At 41.3% G+C, this 25,020-nt stretch overlaps 1 long non-coding RNA gene across 2 annotated transcripts in view; it reads left to right on the forward strand.

The window, feature by feature from the left end:
• The window catches only part of LOC140187272 (uncharacterized), a 264,955-nt gene that overhangs the window by 181,353 nt on the left and 58,582 nt on the right, over positions 1-25,020 (forward strand). For both annotated transcript variants that reach the window (XR_011883045.1, XR_011883046.1), the window contains one exon: positions 2,706-2,759. This is a non-coding gene — a long non-coding RNA (uncharacterized lncRNA). The remainder of the gene's footprint in view (positions 1-2,705; positions 2,760-25,020) is intronic.

Raw genomic sequence — 25,020 nt, forward strand, 5'->3', positions numbered from 1 at the left:
GATTTCTGATTTTCTATCTTCTTCACGGTCCCTTGGGCCAAGGGTGTTTTGCTTCCAATACAGTTTATGCACCCTGAGGTAAATATTGAGTCCCATGAGGGATCTGCAAATCTTTGCCAGTGGTGAGGTAGATTGTCTGGATTGCTGTATTTTCTATTGTTTATCACACATGGCCTTCACTGCTTCCATCAGAGAATCTAGATTTGCTTGATGCTTTCCCTTAGTTTGACAGTTATGGGTCAGGAATCCCCATACGCGGGTGTTTACAATTTTATGCAAGGAGGCCTGGATGGTTTCCTTGAGGAATTGTCTTTTGTACTGGGAATTTTTATTGTGACGGATCTCGAGGAAGACTACTTATTTTGAAAATCTGATATTAGGTACTTGGTTGGTAGGGTGGAGATATATCTCTACCAAAAGAGGTGTAAGGCACTCCTTCCCTCCACTAGCCTGCTGGTCACCCTCTGCTTAGCTCTCCCCCCCACCCCCCCGACCCTGATCAGGGTCACGTGAACCCATGGGAGCAGGTGGTGGATTGTTATATCTGCACTGGTGCATATCACAAGTCCTGGTATCCAACCACTCACTCCAGGAAGACGATTTCTGAAGAGTATTGCTAATGGCCGGGGGTCACCCATCTGGTAAAGATGCTGCTTAGAAGAAGGCAATGGCAAACCGCTTCCATGGAAGAATTTGCCAAGCATAATCATGGTCATAGAAAGACCATGATCACCCACATCATACGATACGGCACATAACAAAGGAACGCTATTAGGTATGCAAATCAAGTGCCCGGCCGCGTCGCTGGTACAGCATGATCCTGGAAGGATAAAACGAGAAACTAGTGGGGTTCCTCAAGGACGAGTTCTCCATCCTTAATTGTTTACCATTTGCAATAATGACTTGAAGCAGGGAACAAAATCTATGGATTGGAAGTATACTGCTGAATCGAAAACAGTTGGAAGGGCTTGTGTTGAGGATATTATGAATCTGCAGTATTATGAAGATTAATATAATTTAGATGTTATAATATAGATTTTCAAGACGCTTACCTTGATTCAGTCACACCCATTGAAAATAACTGCCCACTCAACTTGGCTGTAAATCCTAATGTGCTCTTCTCTGATTAAGGCGTCAAGCCAGACTGAAGTCGACAAGGATGAGAGAACAGGACGGGCGGGTGTTTGATGCTGTCTGCCTGCGTTTGACCTCTCCCTCTTGCTAGCTGCTACCATTGGCGCAATTTGTTCTTTCTTAGCATGTTGAGTGTTTGATATTTTCTTGAACAGGTTGCATGGTGTTTCTTTTGTTTCATGACTGCCTGGGGGAGGATGGATCTCAGAGTTGTATTCTGTATACGTACTTTGATAATAAATGAACTTTGAATTTGAGTTTTAGACAGACAATTTAAATGGACCAACTGACATCTGGTGAATAAAGGGAATAGAACTATACAAATAGTTTTATCTTCAGTGCCTCCTGATAAACGATAAAGAGATCTGGCTGAACTTGAATGATCTATTGAAACATTTCCAGCTCTTCAGCTATAAGATGAAGCATAATAACCAACTACGAACACTGTCACAACTCCAATTAAGAAACCAGGGAAATGAAGGCCTTTTTCACTTATTTTTGCAATCAGTAACTTGGCTCAAAAGTACAAGGATTTAATGCCACAAAATAATTGAACAGGTATAGATAGCTGCCATATTTTGTACTAAGGCTGATACTTCTCTCCAGAAATGCATAATTTTCCATATGAGGAAAGGGTGGAAAATACTGAAATGAAAGCGTTAAACTGTTTTTCAAGAGACTTGAAATACAAAATAGGAATGTTGGAAATAAGTAGACCCAGAAAACAACAGGTTAATTGGAAGCACAAACATTCACACCATTGACTCAGTCAATGGCACCAAGAGTTAAAATGGTATATTTAAAATAAGATGTCAAAGACAGATGTTGACATTTTTGAGTCATCTCTAGATAACAATTTGTTGATCATAGAATTTCTCTGCGTAATTGTATTCAAAATAGCTGCATATTTTTATTCCACATCCCATTCCCATTCTGATATGTCTATCCACGGCCTCCTCAACTGTAAAGATGAAGCCACACTCAGGTTGGAGGAACAACACCTTATATTCTGTCTGGGTAGCCTCCAACCTGATGGCATGAACATTGACTTCTCAAACTTCCGCTAATGCCCCACCTCCACCTCGTACCCCACCTGTTACTTATTTTTATACACATATTCTTTCTCTCTCTCTCTTTCTCCCTCTGTCCCGCTGACTATACCCCTCGCCCATCCTCTGGGTTTTCCCCCCCTCCCCCTTTTCCTTCTCCCTGGGCCTCCTGTCCCATGATCCTCTCATATCCCCTTTGCCAATCACCTGTCCAGCTCTTGGCTCCATCCCTCCCCCTCCTGTCTTCTCCCATCATTTTGGATCTCCCCCTCCCCCTCCCACTTTCAAATCTCTTACTAGCTCTTCCTTCAGTTAGTCCTGACGAAGGGTCTCAGCCCGAAACATCGACTGTACCTCTTCCTAGAGATGCTGCCTGGCCTGCTGCGTTCACTAGCAACTTTGATGTGCGTTGCATATATTTATGTTCTACTATGTTAGAGAAATTGCATTCTTTCCTTGTGAGTGCTATTGTATACTGCATTGTTACTTCAGTATTTTTAATATTATTGTTTACCTTTGCAGATACTTTGCCGTATGATTTCAACTAAAATGACAAAGTACCTCCAAGTGATATGGGTAAGACAACTGATAAATTTTGTATAAGCACTTGATATCCAGAATCAACCCCACCCCCCGCCCCCCCATTCTGTGGTTGAATTAGGCTCTTGATTTTCTAGGGTCTCTCTATTGACATGACTGTTCACAATAGCTTTCAGAATCAGAATCAAGTTTATTATCACCGGCACGTGATGTGAAATTTGTTAACTTAGCGGCAGCAGTTCAATGCAGTACGTAATCTAGCAGAGAGAAAAAGATAATAAATAAACAAGTAAATCAATTACATATATTGAATATATTTTAAAAAGTGCAAAAACAGAAATACTGTATATTTAAAAAATAAAGTGAGGTAGTGTCCAAAGATTCAATGCCCATTTAGGAATCGGATGGCAGAGGGGAAGAAACTGTTCCTGAATTGCTGAGTGTCTTGCTGCCTTCCCACATTTACCTAAAATACTGCTACATTCTCTCTCTGTGTACCTATCTGGAACAGTCCAGCTATGGTAACTTGTCAACCTCCCCATATAGCCATGATTTTTGTTTTTACAGACCCTGATCTAGTTCCCTTCAAAAGTTATGACAAACAATGCATTCACTACTACTACTACCAGTATTTCTGGATAATAAATGTTTACTGTAATTATGTAAATATATCAGACTAGTTTTGGTTTCTTTGTCATTCAACTTCATTCTGTATCCTTCACTCTTTGATCTGTCCATCATATTCCCTCTGAACTTCCTTTGTTCCAACAAGAACAAACTCATCTTAACCAATATTTAAAGTCCCTTAATTTTGGAATCATTTTGGTAAATCTCCAAAGCCTTCACATCTTTCCTAATGTAAAATCCCGCCGAGCTGTGACTGAACCAATGTTTTCATCATTTCCTTCCTCGTACTCTGCCTAGATCCTCTGTGTGGCTTTCTTAACCACTTTTTCAACTTGCCTTGCCAGATTCCATGAATTATTTACGTTCAACTTCCAGATTTCTCTGTTCTGGTGTCTTTTTTAGAATTGATTTAGTTTTTATTGTTTCTTACTCTTCCTCTTAAAAGATAACATTTCAAACTTTTTGTAATGTCATCTACTGTGCGTCTGCCCACGCAACCTGCCTATACCTCCATGAACTCCATTACTTTCCTCATTTCAACTCACTATGAATGCAGAATTGTGTTATCTGCATATCTGTTAATTTTGACAGGTTTGTGTACCAGTCACTATTACATATTAAGGGAAGCTATGAATATTGGTGGTGGTGTGGACAGAGTAGAAAACTGGCAAAGAATATAGTACCGTATAGATCAGTTGCAGATATAGGCAGAAAAAGTGCAGATGGCGTCTAACCTGGTCATATGTGTAGCTCAAATATAAAGAGAAGGTACCCATTAAGGGCAAGATCGTTAACAGTGTTGATGAGCAGAGGGATCATGTGGTCCAAGGATAGCTCCTTTAAGGTGGCTACATGGGCTGATGGGGTGGTTAAGAAGGCATATGGCATGTTTGCCTTCATTAGTCAAGGCACTGAGTTCAAAAGTCAAGTAATGTTGCAGTTTTATAAAACTAGTAAGGCTGTATCTAGAGTATTGCATACAGTTCTGGTAGCCTCAAAAGAAAGGATGTTAAAAACAAGAGAAAACCTGCAGATGCTGGGAAATCCAAGCACCACGCACAAAATGCTGAAGAAACTCCTGCTGAGTTCCTCCAGCATTTTGTGTGTGTTGCAAAGAAAGGATGTTGAGGCTTTGGAGAGAGTGCAGAAGAAGTTTATCAGGATGTTGCCTAGCTTAGAAAGAATGTGCTATAATGAAAGGTTGGACAAACTTGGGTTGTGTTCCTGGAGCTGCAAAGGCTCAAGCAAGATCTGATGGTGGTTTATAAGATTATAAGCGGCATAGATAGATAGACAATATCTTTTTCTCAGGGTTGAAATGTCTAATACTAAAGGGCATTCATTTTAAAGAGAGAGGGGCAAGTATTTTAACATAGAGTGGTGAGTGCATGGAATGCACTGCCAGGGTGCTGGTAAAGGCAGAAACATTGGAGACTTTTAAGAGGCACAACATTTTGGACCTAACAATCTGCACTGTTCTATGTTCTATCTTCCTCTGATATCAAACATAAAAACATCAAAGCCTTCAGGGAGGTGCATTTGGATCCTGGAGTTCAGTATTCCCAAGAGGTGAAGGCACATTTGGGAAAGAGGTAATGAAGAGACTGAGGGGACTCCACACCCTCATTTGATTTGGAAATAATTGCCCAAAATATTATCAATTTCCCTTTTCTAATTTTTATGCCACTAGGAAATCTCTTGGCTTCTTTGGGGATGTTTATCCGGTGCAATGTTTTAATGGATTTTAAAAGTGATAGCCTTGTGACTGGAAGATGGTTGTTTGTTTGCTAGATGTGTTGGGTTGAAGCTCCCTGGTGTTAACTATATTCACTGTACCAGCATGTAACTTGTTCAAATAAAAAAAAACAAGGTACTTAATATTTAACACTTTGGCAATTAATCCTAGTATATAATGCAAGATATTGCATTGTTTTATCAAGTTACGTCTATTGTTTACACACGTTTCAGGAAGCCCACCAATCTTCTTCAACTCTCTTCACTATCTGTCCACTTTTGCAACTTTTTATTTTCAGTTAGTTGTGCAGTTTTTGTATCCAATGTTGCCAGTTCCAAGGAAAATATTTGCTCATGTGTGACCATACTCAGATTTCTCTTTGCACACAGATTTTGATTGGTTTTCATAAATTTGAACACTCCCACCCTCTATCTATGTTCTGACGACCTTAGAGATGATCATTAAATTGGAATCATCCAGCTATACATGGCCATTCTACACAGATGGAAGTTAGTCACATGATGTGCACAACAACTCTGCAACGCATTTCAATCTGACTATTTTTAAAGTAGTGCACAGCGCATATCCATACCAAAAGCCTTCAGTTTATCGAAACAAACATTTTTGTAATGGTTAATTGCATTTGGATCTCTCCAGCTCTCTCTTGTTTTCTCCCAATTTCCACCCTGAGACAGAAGCCAAGGACGCTTCAGTCAAAGCCCCTTTCGTGGGATTTTTAAATGAGCTGTCGCTGCTTCACCTGAGACACATTTTCTAGAGATGTATCATTTCATCAAAATCAATAACCAATATGAAGCCAATTAGTGCAGCTCTAGGGGGTGCTCCAAGCTCAATTATATAGCTGAAAATTCAGGTGATGAGAGTCACAGAAAGCGCAGAGAAGATGATTCTCTGCTGTAGTGGGCCTGAAGATGCCCCTGGTGTTAGATTAATATTGAGCTAGTTGGAGAATTCCCAAGCAAGTTATTGAGCCACTATAAAACACAAATCCCATTGGTTCACACTGTGACCCAATCCCAATTATAAAGTTAAATTTCTTCTAGAATATTGTGTTATTTGTTACCTATTATACATTTGTTATCTATTATACAGACTTCATGGATTGAACCAATGCAATCATTGAGTGAGATTTAACTTCTCTGAACAGAATTGAATGCAGAAATAGTCTAAACGGAGTCGAAGCACTGTCAAACTTCAGTGAAGGTGGTTTTAGTTGTTGGAAGTATTGGTAATGTGTGTAATAGGCTGCAGCTGGACTGCATCAGAAGAAAAAGGCTTGTTTTTCAGAATATCTCCACACCATTGTTAACTGCAACATAGCAGTAATTAGCTTAACTTGCATAATGCTGGTGATTCTGTTTGCTGTTGAGTGTGGGAGTTTTTGAAACTGTTCATTGTAGATCCATGCTTGGATGAATGCACGTACACAAGTAGTCTTGTAATCCAGTTCCTTGTTACACTTTAATTTGTAAACCGTGGAATTCCGGCTGCAGTTTATATTGATTTCTATCTTTAATATTTTGGCAAACTGATCCTTCAACACTGGGAGCTCTAGATGACACATCATCTTCTCGCCTCAATCAACCACAATAATAATTAAGAGAAACGCCAAACGTATTTAAGTTATTGCACAATCCAGGTGTTACTGGCATCCAGTGCCAGTGACGACTTTGTGAATCTGTAATTTCTCACAGATGGGGTTAGTTTGGTTGGTGTCTGCTTTCGCTGCGGACTGGCACCATTATATTACAGCTTTTTTGAATGCTGGGTAAAGGGAGGGAGAAATAAATAGCTTTATCCCTGTCAAATTTGCTATCTAATGCCATTACAAATTCCTTCCAGAAAAAAAAAGTTGATTTTGGCCTTTGACGAGTTAACAAGAACTGATAGCTTGATTTTCTTTAGATTATATTCTTTTCTTTCCTTGCGGCTGCTTATATTAATCCCCTTTGATTATGGTGGCTGAATTCCTCAGGCACTTGAGACAGCTTTTGAGTGTTTACTCCTCACAGTGAAATAGTTTGCAGTCAAGTTGAACACAGTTTGGAAAATGAACTTAATTTAATGAGATCTGGTTTAATCACAGTACATAACTTCTATCTCATATTGCTGGCAACAAAATAAACTAATTTGTTGATTTATGGGTAAAAAAATAAATGGAACATTACATTTAATTTTACAGTGCATAAGGAAACTGATCAAATCAATTTTTGGTTTTAAATTTTCTGCCAAGGACTCGTAATAAAGAAATATCCTGCACAAAAATCAAGGAACTTAATTGTTTCATAGAGCACACTGGTTGCAAAGATTTTAACAAAGCTATTTGCTTTCATGAGTAGCTGAGTAACAAAATAAAATGCAGCTTTATTAATGCCAAGTTTATTAGTAAGCAGCAATTGCAAAATTTTGAATTTAAAAACTGGATCAACAACAGGACGTGCAGATTTGTGTTGGTGATTGCCTTATCATGCCTGCCAGATTTAATCCCTTAGCGGGTACCTTGCATTTATCATAGATCTTTTATTACACCACTAAGCTCTTGTTCCTCTGACGTTTTTCTTTAACTTTTGTGCTGCTGTGCTGTAACTAAGTTGTTAAAGTTGATAACAAACTTCCTTGACCTCTTATGTACTTTATCAGCAGCAGACTGCACCAAAAGGAAGTGCTAATCACTGTTATAAAATATATTGTAGATATTGAATGATAAAATAAATGTATATTTTATAGAGGTATTGCAATGTTAACCTTGGGTTGTGGCTTGGAGATGTGTCTCTACCAAAGGAGATGTAAGGTACTGCTTCCCTCCGCTAGCCTGCAGGTCACACATTGGCAAAGTGGACCACCTGCTTTGCCCCTCGATCCAGGTCATGTGAAGTCCTGGGAGCAGTTGGTGGATGGCCATATGAACAGATGGGGTTATGTCACTACTGACACCAGGCAGACAATATCTGAAGAGAACTGATAATGGTCGGGTCACCCTTCACGTAAAGGTACTGCCCAGACGAAGGCAATGGCAAGCTACTTCTGTAGAATTTGCAAGTACAAACATGGTCATAGACCATGATTGCCCACATCATACGGCACAGCACGTAGTGATGATGAATGTTAACCTTTTTGCAAATGCATTGAACAACAGATAAAACAATGTGCATTTGTAAACACGAGGAATTCTGCAGATGCTGGAAATTCAAGCAACACACATCAAAGTTGCTGGTGAGCGCAGCAGGCCAGGCAGCATCTCTAGGAAGAGGTACAGTTGCCGCACATCTCCCAGTGGCCACGCATTTTAATTCCACATCCCATTCTGATATGTCTATCCACAGCCTCCTCTACTGTAAAGATGAAGCTACACTCAGGTTGGAGGAACAACACCTTATATTCCATCTGGGTTGCCTCCAACCTGATGGCATGAACATTGACTTCTCTAACTTCCACTAATGCCCCACCTCCCCCTCGTACCCCATCCGTTATTTATTTATATACACACATTCTTTCTCTCACTCTCCTTTTTCTCCCTCTGTCACTCTGACTATACCCCTTGCCCATCCTCTGGGTTTTTTCTCCCCCTCCCCCTTTTCCTTCTCGCTGGGCCTCCTGTCCCATGATCCTCTCACATCCCTTTTGCCAATCACCTGTCCAGCTCTTGGCTCCATCCCTCCCCCTCCTGTCTTCTCCTATCATTTTGGATCTCCCCCTCCCCCTCCCACTTTCAAATCTCTTACTAGCTCTTCCTTCAGTTAGTCCTGACGAAGGGTCTCAGCCCGAAACGTCGACTGTACCTGTTTCTAGAGATGCTGCCTGGCCTGCTGCGTTCACCAGCAACTTTGATGTGTGTTGCGTGCATTTGTGATATTCTTTATTGTTTTTTTTTACAAATTAGATTTGTCCATAAGATATAGGAGCAGAACTAGGTTATTCAGCGCATCGAGTCTGCTCCACCATTTCAGCATGGCTGATTTATTATCCTTCTCAACTTCATTCTCCTGCCTTCTCCCTGTAACCTTTAACATCCCTATTTCACCCAGACCCTGTCAACTTCCGCCTTAAATATACTTAATGACTTGGCCTGCACAGCTATCTGTGGCAATGAATTCCACAGATTCACCACCCTCTGTAAATAAATTCCTCCTCATCTCTGTTCTAAACAGACCCTTCTATTCTGAGGCTGTGTCTTCTGGTCGTAAACTTCCCCACTATAGGAAACATCCTCTCCACATGCACTCTGTCTTGGCATTTCAATATTTGATAAGTTTCAGTAAGGTTTCCACCCCCCCCCCCCACCATTCTTCTAAACAGGCCCAGAGCCATCAAGTACTCCTGATATGTTAATCCTTTCATTTCTGGGTTCATTCTTGTGAACCCCCTCTGGACCCTCCCTAATGCCAGTACATCTTTTCTTGGATAAGGAACCAAAACTGCAAACGATACTTCAAGTGTGGTCTGACCAATACCTCCACATTACATCGAGGTTTTTTTTATATTCGAGTCCCCTTGGAATGAATGCTAAAATTGCATTTGCTTTCCTCACCACTGACTCAATGTGCAAGTTAACATTTAGAGAATCCTGCACGATGATTCCCAATTCCCTTTGTACCTCTGATTTTTGAATTTTCTCCCCGTTTGGAAAATAGTTTGTGACTTATTCCTTCTGCCAAAGTTCATGACCATGCACTTCCCTGTGCTATATTCAATCTATTCTTACCTCATTGGCACATGGCACAGGCAGCAATCCAGAGGTCCTGCTTTTCAGCTTTTTACCAAACTCCCAATATCCTCTCTCAGGATCTCCTCCCTTTACCTACCAATGTCAATGGTACCTATATGTACCACAACTTCCAGCTGTTTGTTTTCCCCTTTTAGAATGACGTGGACCTGATATGAGACACCCCTGACCCTGGCACCTGCAAGGCAACATACCATCCAGGTGATATTTTGGGACGCTTAATGCTGGCAGGAGAACAGGAAAGAAACTTAACCAGTTTACCTTCACACTATTGATGACGATTCAACATGCAGAGAACAAAGCACTAATTTGGCACTTAGGAGCCGGTAAGAAGTGTTGTTGCTCAGAGAGGATGGAAAGCTGAATGGATAAAAAGCCTGCCTCCTACTGAAGATGGTGAGGGCCTGCTTTTAAATGCCCTTGTTATCCTTCCTGCTGACACAGATCAAAATGCCCTTCATTTGTGCCAGCAGAAGAATTCTGGGTCATGTTTTGTAATCGCTGACTGGGAAGCTGAAAGAACTTTCAAATAGATTAAAGGCCATCGGGATCTCTGAGTCCTCATGTGTCTGTCTGCCGAAAGTGATGTGGTCGTAAAGTCCACAGATACAGGATGTGGTATGTGCCTGTTGCCTTCACCCTGGAGGAAGGCGACGGTGTTGGGGGTGGTGGTTGCGATCCCCATTAATATAACCACTCTGGGCTCCAAACATGATCGGGAGAGAAAACAAAAAATCCACTTAAAGTTCGTGACAGGTCCGTCTGAAGTGTGCCACGTGATGGAAGTCATAATTGAAAGTTTTGCTGTCCTTTGGAAAAGTGTAGCAATGAGCAGGCACTCTTGAACGTCAGTTTGCCCTCTTTGGTCATACATTTTGAGATTTTATTTTGTCTTCCTGCAAGAACTCTCCACTTGTTATTTCTTTGTAGAGGTTTCTGCTGTCTAGTTAATAGTGAATGCAGTTAACGGGACATGAAGCATGGAATCAGGCTCTTTGAGCTATCAGGTTCAGGCTGATTCTCAAGCATCCATTTCTGCTAAACTCACAATAATCCTACTTTTAAACTTCTTCCCACCTCCTCATCAACTTCCCTCATACTCTATCACAAATGACATAGCAGGGCCAGTTTATAGTGGAAAATTAAACTACTGAACCATGTGCCTTTGGGGTGTGAAACCAGAACACAAGCAATCATAGGGTAAAATCAAAAAACGCATACAGCATATGAGTTCAGGACTGAATGAATGCTATGAGGCAATGGTCTTACTACCTAAATGCATCACCATGATGTTTAACACAAAGCCATTTTCCACAATTCTGTCCTTCCAAATGAATGAGAATGCCAGAGAACTAAACCTTCATTCACTGATTGATGAAGGGTCTCAGTCTGAAACGTTGACTGTGTATTCATTTCCATAGGCGCTGCCTGACTTGCTGAGTTCCTCCATCATTTTGTGTGTGAATTACCACCATCTGCAGAATCTCTTATGGTTTTTGGTTGTTTGATGTCTGATTGCAAGTTGAAATCACTGGGGGCAATCCGTGGATCAGACAGTATATGTGCAGTGAAATATTCAGCTTGTGTATCAGTTGTAGACTTTCCCTCTGTCGTCAGTTTGATTCTGCTCATTACCAGCCTCTCATGTCTTACCAACAATAGGGCGTTTCCTCACATGGGTTAACTTGACTGTACAAAATATTATGTATGATGTCAACAGTTTTTTTTTTGCTTGAGTTTTAAATGAATTAGTCATTGAGCACATTTAATTAGTTTGGGATTTGGATTAACCGTTCTGAGTGCTGGCATCTAATTCTGCTAAACATTACCTTTCCTAGTTAACAGGGAGAACTAATGGGCAAACCATTTTAAAGAATTAAATTCAGATCATGATTTTGTAATGTTGTAATATGAATCATTCAACATTTTTTAAAAAACATATTGGATTGAATATGAAGTGAAATCTGGGTGGAAGTTGAACTCTGCTGTAATTTGTCAATTAGTTGAAATCTGAGTGAATCGGAAACTTTGCGAGAGGGACAAGTGGGAGGAGACCTCAGCCTGCACACTAGCACACTGAACATTTTGTGAAATGAGTCATTCCACCTGAAGACTAAAATATGGAAGATGGATTACTCATATTTACTTTTCATTAGATTGATGACACAAACCATTTACTTACTCCATTCTAAAGGCAGATAGACGACAACCTGTCTGATCTAATCTGTGTTTTTATTATATCTTGGCTTAACTTTTCAAAAACAGTCCAGTGGTAATTCTGCAGAGGTGCAGCCCTGGCATCTTTATTTTTCATTTACCCTGGTGAGCTCAGATGACTCACTGGTCAGAGCAGAGCCTGGTACCAACATCTTGTATCTCAACTGTAAGTCCATTATCGGGCTTTGCCTTGCATACTCCTTCAATGAAACTCCCTCTCCCTCCAACCTTGCTCAGCAGCTGACCACTGAATGGCTGCCTGGCCCGATGTCCCTGCTGAGGGGTTGAGTCCAGAGGTAACAAGCACAGAAATGAGGGTTGCAGTAGCAGCATGGCCTAGAGTAGGCAACAGTTAGCCAGTGTGTTGTAGGAAATAGCAGACAGGCTGACGAACACCTGAGACAGAATCCAAAGTTCAGTCCAGCTATATGTATGATTTTTCTCCCCACCACAGATTTGCACTGTTAGACTTTAGTTGATGTGGTTGGAGGGTGGGTTTGACAGGAGATCAACATAATAGGTTTAGTGTTTCTGATATTGAGTTACGAAAAAGTACTGGCTCATCCACATTTCTAACTCCACCCTATCCAGAATCTGCTCTGTTCATCTCATCTTGCACATCGCACCTTGGCCTTTGGCCCCAATTCTTAGTGTTTCGAATGGATTGCTGTCAGCCAGCACTCTGCTTTTCTAGTTACGGGCAGCCCTAAGCACCCATTCTCCTAAATATCCCTCCCCAGCAACAGCACTGCTACCCAGAGCTGTCTGCTCTCCCGTCTTCCATAGTGTATTATCCCTCTTGTTTATGCATCCTTGTCCTGTAAGTGGTCAGGCCCAGCTGAGTGTTATAGAACAGAGAATCCCAGAGGCGTCAATACATCGATCGTTGAAAGTGGTGACAATGAAAGATATGTTGGTGAAGGAGGCATTTGCTGGTCAGAATACTAAGTACAGAAGTTGCGATTTCATGATCAAGTACAAGTTTAATTGTCATTCATCCATACGTGAATACCCATGAATACAGCCGAATGAAACAGAGTTACTCTGGGGCCAAGGTGCAAAAAAAACATTACCAACAGTCATACACAGCACAAGGCACATATAGCACATATAAGATAGCAAATGTTTATAAGATATCAGTAAATTATAGTCAAACAAAAAAAATATAAACCCAGACCCTCAGTCCATGAACGTTGTAGTAACCTGCAATCAAGCACAATATATCTTGTTTTCTTCCGAGTGAACATAGGGGGCAGCACCCACTCCTGCTTGGACACCGCGCCACACCGCCTCTGGGGAGCACACTGACTTCAACGCCTCTCTCCTGGGTGGCTATAAACCAGCAACACCACAGCTTGAGGCCTACTCCTCACTATGACAAGTCATGTCGCTCCCCTGCAGGCCACCAATCAATTAGTGCATCAGATTTGCATCATTCCACATTAACGATGTTCGACAGGGTCTTGCAATCACAAGAAAGGCAACTGAGGTGATCACTCGCTGTTAGACTGCACAGGTCCTTTGTGGACAGACTCCTCCGACACCTCTCTGTTGCAGGCAGCCGCACGATGTGCGCCAAGTCCAGCTCTTTCAGTTTGTTCCATCAACGAGCAACTTGCTGATGAGGTAGACCTGCAGTACTTTAAGTTCTTAATAACTATCAGTGTCTTGCAATTGGACAAAAAATATGTCTAAAAAGGACATGAAGTCCTTTGGTTAACCCAGTAGAAGCCACTGCGATTGAATGCGCTGCCATTTTTGTGGATGATTTAAAATGGACTGAACGGTTTGGACTATATTCATATTTATTTGTCTGGTTGTGTTTTGTATATGTGAGAACTAGGCCTCAAAGCCATGGATTCACCTAGCGGGAGTTCAGTGTGGGGCGAGAACGAGGCCTCTAGCGGGCATCGGGTCCAGACGATAGATGAAATTGGTGGGCGGGGAGGTCTGGACTGTAGTAATGCTGTCTCATTAGGTTGTATTCATAGGTATTCATATATGGTTCAATGACTACTAAACTTGAATTGAATGATGTAGCTGCACTCGACACTCGTAAGGCCATATTTGGACCACGTGCAGCTTTAGACCCTCTGCTGTTGGAAGGATGTCATTAAAATGGAGGGGTTGCAAAATAAAAGAACATAGGAGGCTGAAGATCTTGCAGAGATTTAAAAAATCATGATGAAGTGAATAGGCAAGATGTTTACCCCAGGGCAGGGAAGACCAAAATTAGAGGGTGCAGGATTACACTGAGAAGAACACACACAAAATGCTGGAGGATCTCAGCCGGTCAGGCAGCATCTATGGAGGCATTTTGGACTGAGACTTTTCATCAGGACTGAGAACGGAGGGGTTGAAATGCCAGAATGAGTGAGAGGTGCAGGGTTTAGAAGAGAGCTGAGGAGCAGCTTGTTCACTCAGAAGGTGGTGGGTACATGGACTAGATAATGAGAGGAAGTGGCAGAGGCAAGGTGCAGAGCAGTATAGACCAAATGTTAGGCAAATCGGGCTAGTTCTCCTTGGCATGGAGTTGAGGTGAAGGTCCTGTTTTCTATCCTGGTATCTAGTCCACATTTCCTCCCTTCTTTAAAACCCATCAAAAAGTCTCTTTACTTTTGTAGAAAACTGCACCATCCATCCTAATGTGAGGGAAATCTAAAATATACGGGTGAAGGGCTGGTGTAAGAATGAGGAATTTCATTTCACGGGGAACTGGCTCCAACTGTGAGGTAGGAGATGAACTGATGAACAAGGTCCACCTAATCTGGGATGGGGTTGTATCCTAGCAGAAGTTGTTGAACTTGTGAAAAGTTTAAAAGGAATCTATCAACACAGGAGAGAAAGGATGTTTGAAATAATAGAGTAAGAGAGAATATTAATTCTGTTGGGAGAGAGTATGATAGAAATCTCAGGACTGGAAATCTAACAGCGAAGAATGTTACAGTTGTGTGCAGATAGCGCAAAACTATTACAGCTTAGGGTGTTGGAGTTCCGAGTTCAATTCTGACACTATCTGCAAGAAGTTTGTCTGTCCTTCCCATGAATGCATGGGTTTCCTCCCACAGTCCAAAGATGTACTGGTTAGAAAGTTAATTCTTCATTGTAAATTGTCCTGTGATTGGGCTAGGGTTAATTAGGTGGGTTGCTGGGCAACGTGGCTTGTTGGGCCAGAAGGGTGTGCTCCATACTGTACCTCAAAACAAATAAAGTTGGAGGAACAACGCCTTATATTCCGTCTGGGTAGTGTCCAACCTGATGGCATGAACATTGACTTCTCTAACTTCCATTAATGCCCCACCCCCCCTTCGTACCCTATCCATTATTTATTATTATTATAAATCTTTTTCTCTCTCCTTTTTCTCCCTCCGTCCCTCTCACTATACTCCTTGCCAATCCTCTGGACGTCCCCCCCCCCCTTTCTCCCTAGGCCTCCCGTCCAATGATCCTCTCATATCCCTTTTACCAATCAACAGTCCAGCTCTTGGTTCCATCCCTCCCCCTCCTGTCTTCTCCTATCATTTTGGATCTCCCCCCCCCCCCAACTGCCCCAATTTTCAAATCTCTTACTATCTCTTCTTTCAGTTAGTCCTGACAAAGGGTCTCGGCCCGAAACGTCGACTGTACCTCTTCCTATAGATGCTGCCTGGCCTGCTGCGTTCACCAGCATTTTTTATGTGTGTTGCTTGAAATTCCAGCATCTGCAGATTTCCTTTTGTTAAAGTTTTCTGGGGGTGAGATATAGAATAATGATACTTACAGGGATGACATAGTGATAGGAAAAATGAATCAGAAGATCACTGAGATAAGAGATAAAGAAAATAACAGGGTACATAAATTAATCAAAGTCAAAGAGAATAAATTCTCTGGTCCAGGTGAATGGCTTGAATGCATTTGAAAAGATGTTAGGGAGGAAGAAGCAAAGGCATTATGACACCTATTTCATAACTGTTTGAAAATATGCAATGCCAAAAGATTTGAAGATAACATAATTTAAAGGGGAAGGGTGAGGGATGGGATTAGAATATACCTAGGAAAATAAAGACTTGTTCAATAGAATTGATAGAAATAATGGATTACCTGTTAAGGGGAACAGTAGAAAACATCTGAAAATATAAAGTTTATTAATGAGTGTCTTGCATGGATTTCAAATTCTGTTTGACCAACCTTACAGCATTTTTAGATTGACAAAGGTAACGTAGTTGATGTTTTCTATCTAGATCATTAAAAGGTCTTTGATAAGGTTCTACATGATTAGTCAACAAATAGGGATAGAGAATATGGGAATAAGTATCACATGGATTACCGGCTGGTTTCAAATTGTAAGGCTGAGAGAACAGCAAGAAAAGATTGCTTATGTTTTCTGATAGAATTATTGCTATTCACAATATTAATTTTAGCTCAGCAAATGAAGTAAAGTTCTAAATTTGCAGAGGATACAAAACAGAAGACTTGCTGGCCAGTGGTGTAGTGGTATCAGCACCGGACTTCGAGGTGAATGGTCCCGAGTTCGAGTCTGGTAGGTTCCTTGCAGGCTTTCCATCCATGTTGGGCTGACCATCGAGCTAGCAACTCGGCGTCATTTAAAAAAAAAGTCAAATGCTATGGAAATAGCAAAAATGCTGCCCAATGCGCCACAACGCACAGAAAAGAACAATAAGTAGAAGATGATAAATTGTAGGAAGATTATTAAAATACCTGTGGAATGGGCAAATAATAAGCAATATCTGTTCAGCACTCATATATGTAAGGTGGTACACTTTAGTGGGACGAATAAGGAGATCAATTATTGCAAGCATGGATTGACTCTAATATGAACAGAAAAACAAAGTACCTTGGGGTATAAATGCACCCATTTCTGGAAGTTACACTGAAATTTAGTAAGATTATATATTTACAAAACAACAAACCACACACTATGGGGGATAGAATTGAAAAGTATCAAATTTGGTTAGACCAGATTTGGTGTTCTGCCTTCAGTTATGGTTGTTATTTTATTAAAGGCTATTGAGACATCTCCCTTCTGAGAAGTGAAGGCTGAAGGATGACCAAATAAGTTCATAAGAATAGCGAAAAGTTTTGACACAGTGTCTACAGGGAGAATGTTTCCATTTGTGGGGAACAGACGATCTAGAGACCATGATTATAAGGTAATTATCAGGAAATCCAACAGGGAATTTTGAAAAAGACTCTTTAACCCATGTGCGATAAGAATGTAAAATTCACTACCACAAGTAGTGGTTGCAGTGAGCATTCAAGCAGAAGCTGTGCAAGCATGGGAGGGAAAAATGAACGGAGAGTCATGTTGATAGAATTAGAACGTGGAACGGTAAAGCCCAACATAGGCCCTTCGGCCCACAATGTTGTGCTGAGCCTTTAACTTACTCCAAGATCAATCAAACCCTTCCCTCCATATATTGTGTATGCTGTCCCGTGCAGCTTTGGAAAAGGACAACAAGCATCAATCTTACAATAAAATGAGGTTATTTGAGACTGTTACATTGGGAAATATTGTTTTGTTAGAGAAGTGGGACCGAAGTGGCTGATGTGATGCTATTCTTCCTACGCTAGGTTGAACACACCCTTTTTATATTGTGTTTCAAACAAGATGCGTATTTGTGTTAGCTTGATCCTGTTGTTACAATCATGAATTAGTTGTTTTTCTCAATAGTACAGATGCATTGGAAAGTTGAAATCTCATCCTTGATCCCTTACGCTAAGACCCATTTTGCCTCTGTTGCCACTGAGAAACGATCGAGATTAAGAACTTGGCAGACGAGGGATAAATCTCTTGTTACGTGCTGCAGTAAACCATTGGCCAACCATTTCAATGGTTATTATCTATCTATTTTTATATGATGGATTAGTAGGGTGACATGAAGCATCAGTTTCAATATTTACTATATTTCCTTAGTGTCCTTAGTTGATGATGTTACCTGTTGTGTAATAACAGCATTATATCATGTTGGGTGGTGTTAGCCGGGGGGGGGGGGGGGTGTGCAGGGAGGAACATTACTCTTCCAGACTTCCACTGTAACTCTGCAGTTCAGTCAGCAGGATGACCTCAGCTGTATGTATATTTGTTGTAGATACCAGCATCTGGGACGTGCTGTTTTATTCATATGAGGTGAAGTGGCTTACTGCATGTACTACTGATTGCTTAATCTTTTTGAAAAGTAGAGCACAGAAATGGGCCATTTAGACTGGCTACGATATGCTTGTGTTCATATTACGCACAGGCTTGCTCACATTACACGTTATCTGATATCAATACAAAAGCAAAAAAAAACAAATCTGCTTGCGTCGTTAAGCTAGGGTGATCCAATTTATGGCAATCAGTCAGTCATTGGAAGTGAATTAGTCTGTCGTCACATACCTCATCCAACTCGCCTTCAAGTTAGGCAATGTACGAAACAGTCAGTATATTGCTGCCAAATTAAAACCAGCCTTTAGGAATTTGCCTCCAAGAGGACCTCAACCTTGTTGTAGGATTTGGAAGCTTGCATGCCTCAATGACCCAGAGAACTATGTTGGCTATAGTCAGGGCCTAATGAATTGACCCTTGGTAGGGTCGCCCGTGCCAAACAGGTCAAAGGGTAGAGGCCAGATTAAGAGTGGTCCACTGGTCCTCCATTTTTGGGGGTTTAGTTCAGGGCTAACAACCCCTACTGGTCAAAAAAATTGTTATGGAAATAGTTGCTGCCCTAGTTCCAGCGGCATAATAAGCAGTAACTAACTCTAACTTTAGGTAGTTGATTGATCTACCTCAGTGGTCCCCAACCACCAGGCCACGGACCAGTACCGGGCCGCAAAGGTTGTGCTACCGGGCGGTGAGGAAACGATATGATTTGGTGATATGAGTCAGCTGCACTTTTCCTCATTCTCTGTCACGCACTGTTGAGCTTGAACGCACGTGAGGTCATTACCCGCATGTCATCCATGTCAGAGCGGGAAGGAGATAAGCTCCTCGAGTTTACAAATAACGGCGGACTGAAAAGTATGTTTGACATAACATCTCTGCCGGCATTCCGGATCAAAGACAAGGCTAAATATCCTGAGATAGCCACGAAAGCACTGAAAACGTTGCTTCCATTTCCAACATATCTCTGCAATGAAGGCAACGAAAACTAAATTGCGGAATAGACTGGACATAAGGAACCCCCTTCGAGTATCGCTGTCTCCCATCACCCTTCGATGGTACCGTCTTGTTGCAGGGAAACAAGCCCAGGGCTCCCACTGATTCAGCGATATTGGTGTGTTGCAATGATTTTATATGTTCATACGGGGAAAATATGTGCTGTGTGTTTAATATCCAAATGTTACTTAAAATATTATGATGCTATTGACTTATAAGTGACTTATATAACCATATAACTAATTACAGCATGGAAACAGGCCATCTCTGCCCTGCTAGTCCATGCTGAATGCTACTCTCACCTAGTCCCACTGACCCGCACTCAGCCCATAACCCTCCATTCCTTACCTGTCCATATACCTATCCAATTTTTCTTTAAGTGATAATATCAAACCTGCCTCTACCACTTCTACTGGAAGTTCGTTCAACGCTTACTTCAAGCTCCCCTGTCCTCCCCTGATAATTGACTTATCACTATATTCATACGAGGAAAATATGCGCTGTCTGTTTAATATTAAATTTGTTAGGTAAATCCTTTTAGAAATGAAATTGAGTGTATTAGCTGCTTATCACCTATATTCCGGTCGTGATTAACACCCCCCCCACCCCGAACAGAATCGCCAAAAACAATTTGTAGAGAAAAATTGGTACGTATACGCATGCGCACATAGGTGCCCGCGCAAGGCCTCATGGTCATGGTAGTTGTTCTCAGGGTAAACACAATGTATTTGACTGCTACTCTTGTCGTTGGCAACCCTACCCCCCCACCTCCTGGGTCGGCTGGTCCACAAGAATTTTGTCAATAATAAACCGGTCTGCAGCGCAAGAAAGGTTGGGGACCCCTGATCTAGCTAAATTTGTTTATGCTGGACCCTCCATGAAATGGGATACTTTTTTCTTGTGCAATATCCCGATAGATTGCTGTAATGCTGGAGATAAGGGTAGGTAAAAGTTTGGGCCTTTGTCTGGTGACACTTTGTGAACTATGGTACCTAATGAAAAGGCAGAAAAGACACCTGATTTCACCATGGTTTATGTATTTGCAAGTAAAATAATTGAAGGAAAAGGAAGACTTCTAAATTTCAGAACATTCCCGAATTTTTCACAGCAAATGAAGTATTCTGAAGCATAGCGTCCAATAATGTGAGGATCCTGGTTACTAAATTTTGGAAAGCAATATTATGATTCACCCATTGTAAATGTTTTCCTTCAGTAAGTTAGAGGTTCCCACCTACTTCAAGATGGCATTAAACATTCCAGTGCCCAAGAAGAGCAGGGTGAGCTGCCTTTATGTCTATCTCCTGGTAGCACCCACATGTACCATGATGAAGTGCTTTGAGAAGGATGGTCATGGCTACAATTACCTCCCTGCCCGACCAATGTAGTTTGCCTACCACCACAACAGCTCTACAATGGTGCAATCTCTCTTGCTCACCACTGTTGTTGGCAGAATCTCAGATTGGTGATGAGGAGGCATACAGAAGCAAAATAGATAGGCTGGTTGAGTGGTGTTGCTATAACAACCATGTACTCAACATCAGCAAGATGATGGAATTGATTGTGGACTTCAGGAGTGGGAAGTCAGAGGAAAGCATACCAATCCTCATTGAGAAGTCAGTGGTGAAAAGGGTGAGTAGTTTTAAGTTCCAGGTTGCTAACATCTCAAAGAATCTATTCTTGGTCCACTCTATTAATGGAGACACTGGAAACATCTTTTCTGCATCTAGTATACTCAATCCTGTCATAATTTTTGTCATGATGAAGGCAAGCCCGCGGCAATACTTCATTAGGAGCTTGAGAAGGTTTGATATGTCGACAAAAACTCTAACAAATTTCTACAAATGCATCTTGGAGGGCATTCTGACTGATTGCATCACTGCCTGGTATTGAGGTGCCAATGCATGAAATTGTAAGAGACTGCACCAGCCAGCTCCACGCCGGGCACAGGTCTCTCCACCACTGAGGAATCTTCAAACAGACCATGTCTCAAGAAGTCAGCATCCATCTTCCCACATGCTCTCTTCTCATTTCTACCATCAGGGAGGAGGTGCAGGAGCCTGAAGACCCATATTTAACATTTTATGAGGAGCTTCTTCCCTCTGCCATCATATTTCTGAACAAACTATGAATCCATGAACCCCACCTCATTATTCCTCTCTTGCTCTATATATTTATTTATTTTTATTGTAGCTTATAGTATTTTGTAATGTTTGCTCTGTACTGCTGCCACAAAACAACGAATTTCATGACTAATGCCTGTGACAGTAACTGTGATTCTGGTGCTGTTGAAAGAAGGATAATTACTGTATTTTTTGGGAAGATTGGACATAATTTTCTTGCTTATTGAAACTAGGTGTGGGAGTGAGCTATTCAGCTCTGCAAGCATGCTCTACCATTCAATAGGATTATGACTGACCATCCAAAGTTGGCACTCTGTTCCCGATTATTTTCCACGTAACTGTTGTTCTCTTGATCCATTAATATAGTGGGCCCCATATAATTAAATATTTAAGAAGCTTAAATGTTTAATGATATGGTATCCACTACTTTCTGCAGTGGAGATTCCACACTGTCATTATTCTTTGGGTAAAGAAATTTCTTCTTATCTCAGTTCTGAAGTGACACTCTTTATTCTGCATTTCCCCAACACTGGAAACATCTTTGGTGCAACTAGTCTATCCAGTCCTGTCATAATTTCAAAGGTTTTAACTGAGGTCCTTCTCAATCTTCTAAACTCCAACGAATATAAGCCCTATTGTTCTATTTGGGAAACTTTTCCTGTACTTTCCTTCTAATGAGAACATCCTTCCTCAGATGAGGCAACCAAAAATGCACAGTATACAAGGTGTAGTCACTACAAGGCCTTGTACAATTGTAGTAACATGTATTTGCTTCCGTACTTGATTACAAAATCAAGGGCTCTTTACAACTCATGTTCTCAGTGTTATTTTTCTATTTGCACAATTTCTCTTCTTTCCATATTGGTTGTTCGTCAGTCTTTATGTATCATATTTTGTAAATTCCATTGTATTTCTGTATCTTGTTAGTGCCTGCAAGAAAACTAATCTCAAGATAGTATAATTCTTTGTATAATTCTTTATTCTTTATAGGTGTATGTTGTTGTTTAGTTGTTGCATGTTGCACCAACACCCCACAACAAATTCCTAATACATGTAAATATACAGTGAATAAAGTTGATCCTATATGGTAGCATATATGTACTTTGATAATAAATTTTACCTTGCCTTTGAAAATATTTATTACTTATTTTATTATTTCTTATTTTATTTTTGTATATGCAGTTTGTTTGTTGTCCTTTGCATACTGGTTGTCTTTTAGTGCAGTCATTTGGTTATTGTTATGGTTATTCATAATATGGTTATGGTTATTCTATGGTTATACCTATTATGGCTATTCGATTTATTGAGTATGTCCGCAAAGATTTGCTGAGTATGCGGGGAAAAAAAAGAATCTCAGGATTGTATAAGGTGACATATATGTACTTTGATAATAAATTTACTTTGAACTTTGAAATATCTTTAAAATATGTTCATCTCTTACATTTGCTTGAGAGCAAAGGGAGTTTAGTTTCTCATCCAAAAGATGGCACCTCCAACAGTCGGAAATTCTCTTGGATTCCTTTGGAATTCAGTTAAAATTTTTATACTTGGCTTGTTGGAGAAAGATTTTAACCCAGAGCCAATTGACTCCGAGATGGACAGGTTACATATGGCATCAACAATGAATATTGAGTGAGTATTCAATGTAAACCTTGCACTTTTGGTAATTCCTGACTTTGATTTTTTTACTTCAAAAGCAACAATACTTGAAAAGTGATTATTTACTGCTTACTATGCTATCCCCACAGAGCCACTGCTTTGCCTGGTACCCCTTGTATCCTCTGGCTGTTTGTTGAGCTGATCCAATTCACTTTGGCTCCATATCCTGCTGAAGATGAGCCAGAATAAAGGCCATTGAAAACCATGGGGTGGAAATTTCTTTCAGTCCATTTTCTCTGGGGGTCTGAAGTCTTTCCATTTGGGCATGTTGCCCTTGCCTGTCATACTTTCATAGATTGCATACTGGTTGAAATGAATGATAGATCATATCCCTCCTTTATTGCTCGAGGCTGCTCCTTGAAATCACAAAGCCGATTTATCCACAAGGATCACAGAGCAGCATAAAGAGGGTGTATGGGGTTACTGTGCTGGAAGCCGGTAAAGTTGTGTTGAAAGGCCCACCTTGTAAACTATAATAAATGTTCCATAAGCAATAGGGCAATGTCGTATTCGCTTGAAGATATTTAGGCCACAGGAAGTTAACATTGTTACACTGGATTTTTCACTGTAAACTAAACACATCAAAATTCAGATTCGCCCAGCCAGATTTGGCTGCTGAGATTCTGACTCGTGCCTCCTCCCACTGCTATTTGTTCAGCATTCTGCAGCGCTACACTTGCTTTCTGAATCCCCAAGTTCTTGCTGCCATTTACCTAGACGGCACGACCAGGGCATGTATTGGTGCATGTTCCGCCTGCCTGGATGATAGCAGCTCCATGGATTTGTGAAGTCCAAGATGAGGCAGCCTGCTTCATTGAATACTCACTTCCTCCCTCCTCCATGAGTGCCGTGTGTACCAGGTGCAAAACATGCTGCAGACATGAGGGATTCTTTGCCAGCATCTCCCAGACCCATGAACTCCACTGCACAGATCAACAACGGAGGTTCAGCAGATGCATGTGAACTATTTTATATTGAAATCTAGCACAGTAACAAGCCTTTCTGACACAACGAGCCCACACTGTCAATTACCCCCGTGCGACCAATTAACCTACTGAGCGTACTATCAAAGAATCCCATACTTCTGCGGTGTGTTTTGAATGTGGGAGGGAACCGGAACACCTAGAGGAAACCCAAGTTTTCACGGGGAGAACATACAAACTCCTCACATACAGTGATGGGAATCGAACTGGCTTTGTAATAGCATCACACGAACTGCTGTGGTACCGTGCCACACATGTGCCATCCAAATGATATTGCAAAGTATATTTGCTGGTGAATGCAGCAGTCCAGGCAGCATTTCTAGGAAGAGGTACAGTTGACGTTTCGGGCCAAGACCCTTCGTCAGGGCTAACTGAAAGAAAAGATAGTAAGAGATTTGAGAGGGGGAGGGGGAAATCGGAAATGATAGAAGACAGGAGGGGGAGGGATGGAACCAAGAACTGGACAGTTGATTGGCAAAAGGGATATGGGAGGATCATGGGACAGGAGGCCTAGGGAGAAAGAAAGGTGGGGGGGTGAAACCCAGAGGATGGGCAAGGGGTATAGTGAGGGGGACAGAGGGAGAAAAAGGAGAGAGAGAAAAAGAATGTGTGTGTGTATATAGATAAATAACGGATGGGGTACGAGGGGGAGGTGGGGCATTATTTCGGATCTCCCCCTCCCTCTCCCACTTTCAAATCTCTTACTAGCTGTTCTTTCAGTTAGTCCCGACGAAGGTTCTCGGCCCGAAACGTCGACTGTACCTCTTCCTAGAGATGCTGCCCGGCCTGCTGCGTTCACCAGCAACTTTTATGTGTGTTGCTTGAAATTCCAGCATCTGCAGATTTCCTCGTGTTTGCAAAGTACATTATTTGCGGCTGCCAGCACCATTCCTTTTCAGCAAAAGTTTCCAAACTTTTCCCCTCTCAGTCTTCTCATAAGCTGCCAGTTCTCCCTGATCTTTTATTCCACCACCGAGTATGAAGTCAGCCCTTTCCTGCTTAGCACCCACACACTCCTAGTCCCAGTCACATAGCAAGTCTGATTCAATCTCCTGAACTGTCATGTCTCTTTCTGGA

This window comes from Mobula birostris, chromosome 24, assembly GCF_030028105.1.
Source record: "Mobula birostris isolate sMobBir1 chromosome 24, sMobBir1.hap1, whole genome shotgun sequence".
Taxonomy (NCBI): Eukaryota; Metazoa; Chordata; class Chondrichthyes; order Myliobatiformes; family Myliobatidae; genus Mobula; species Mobula birostris.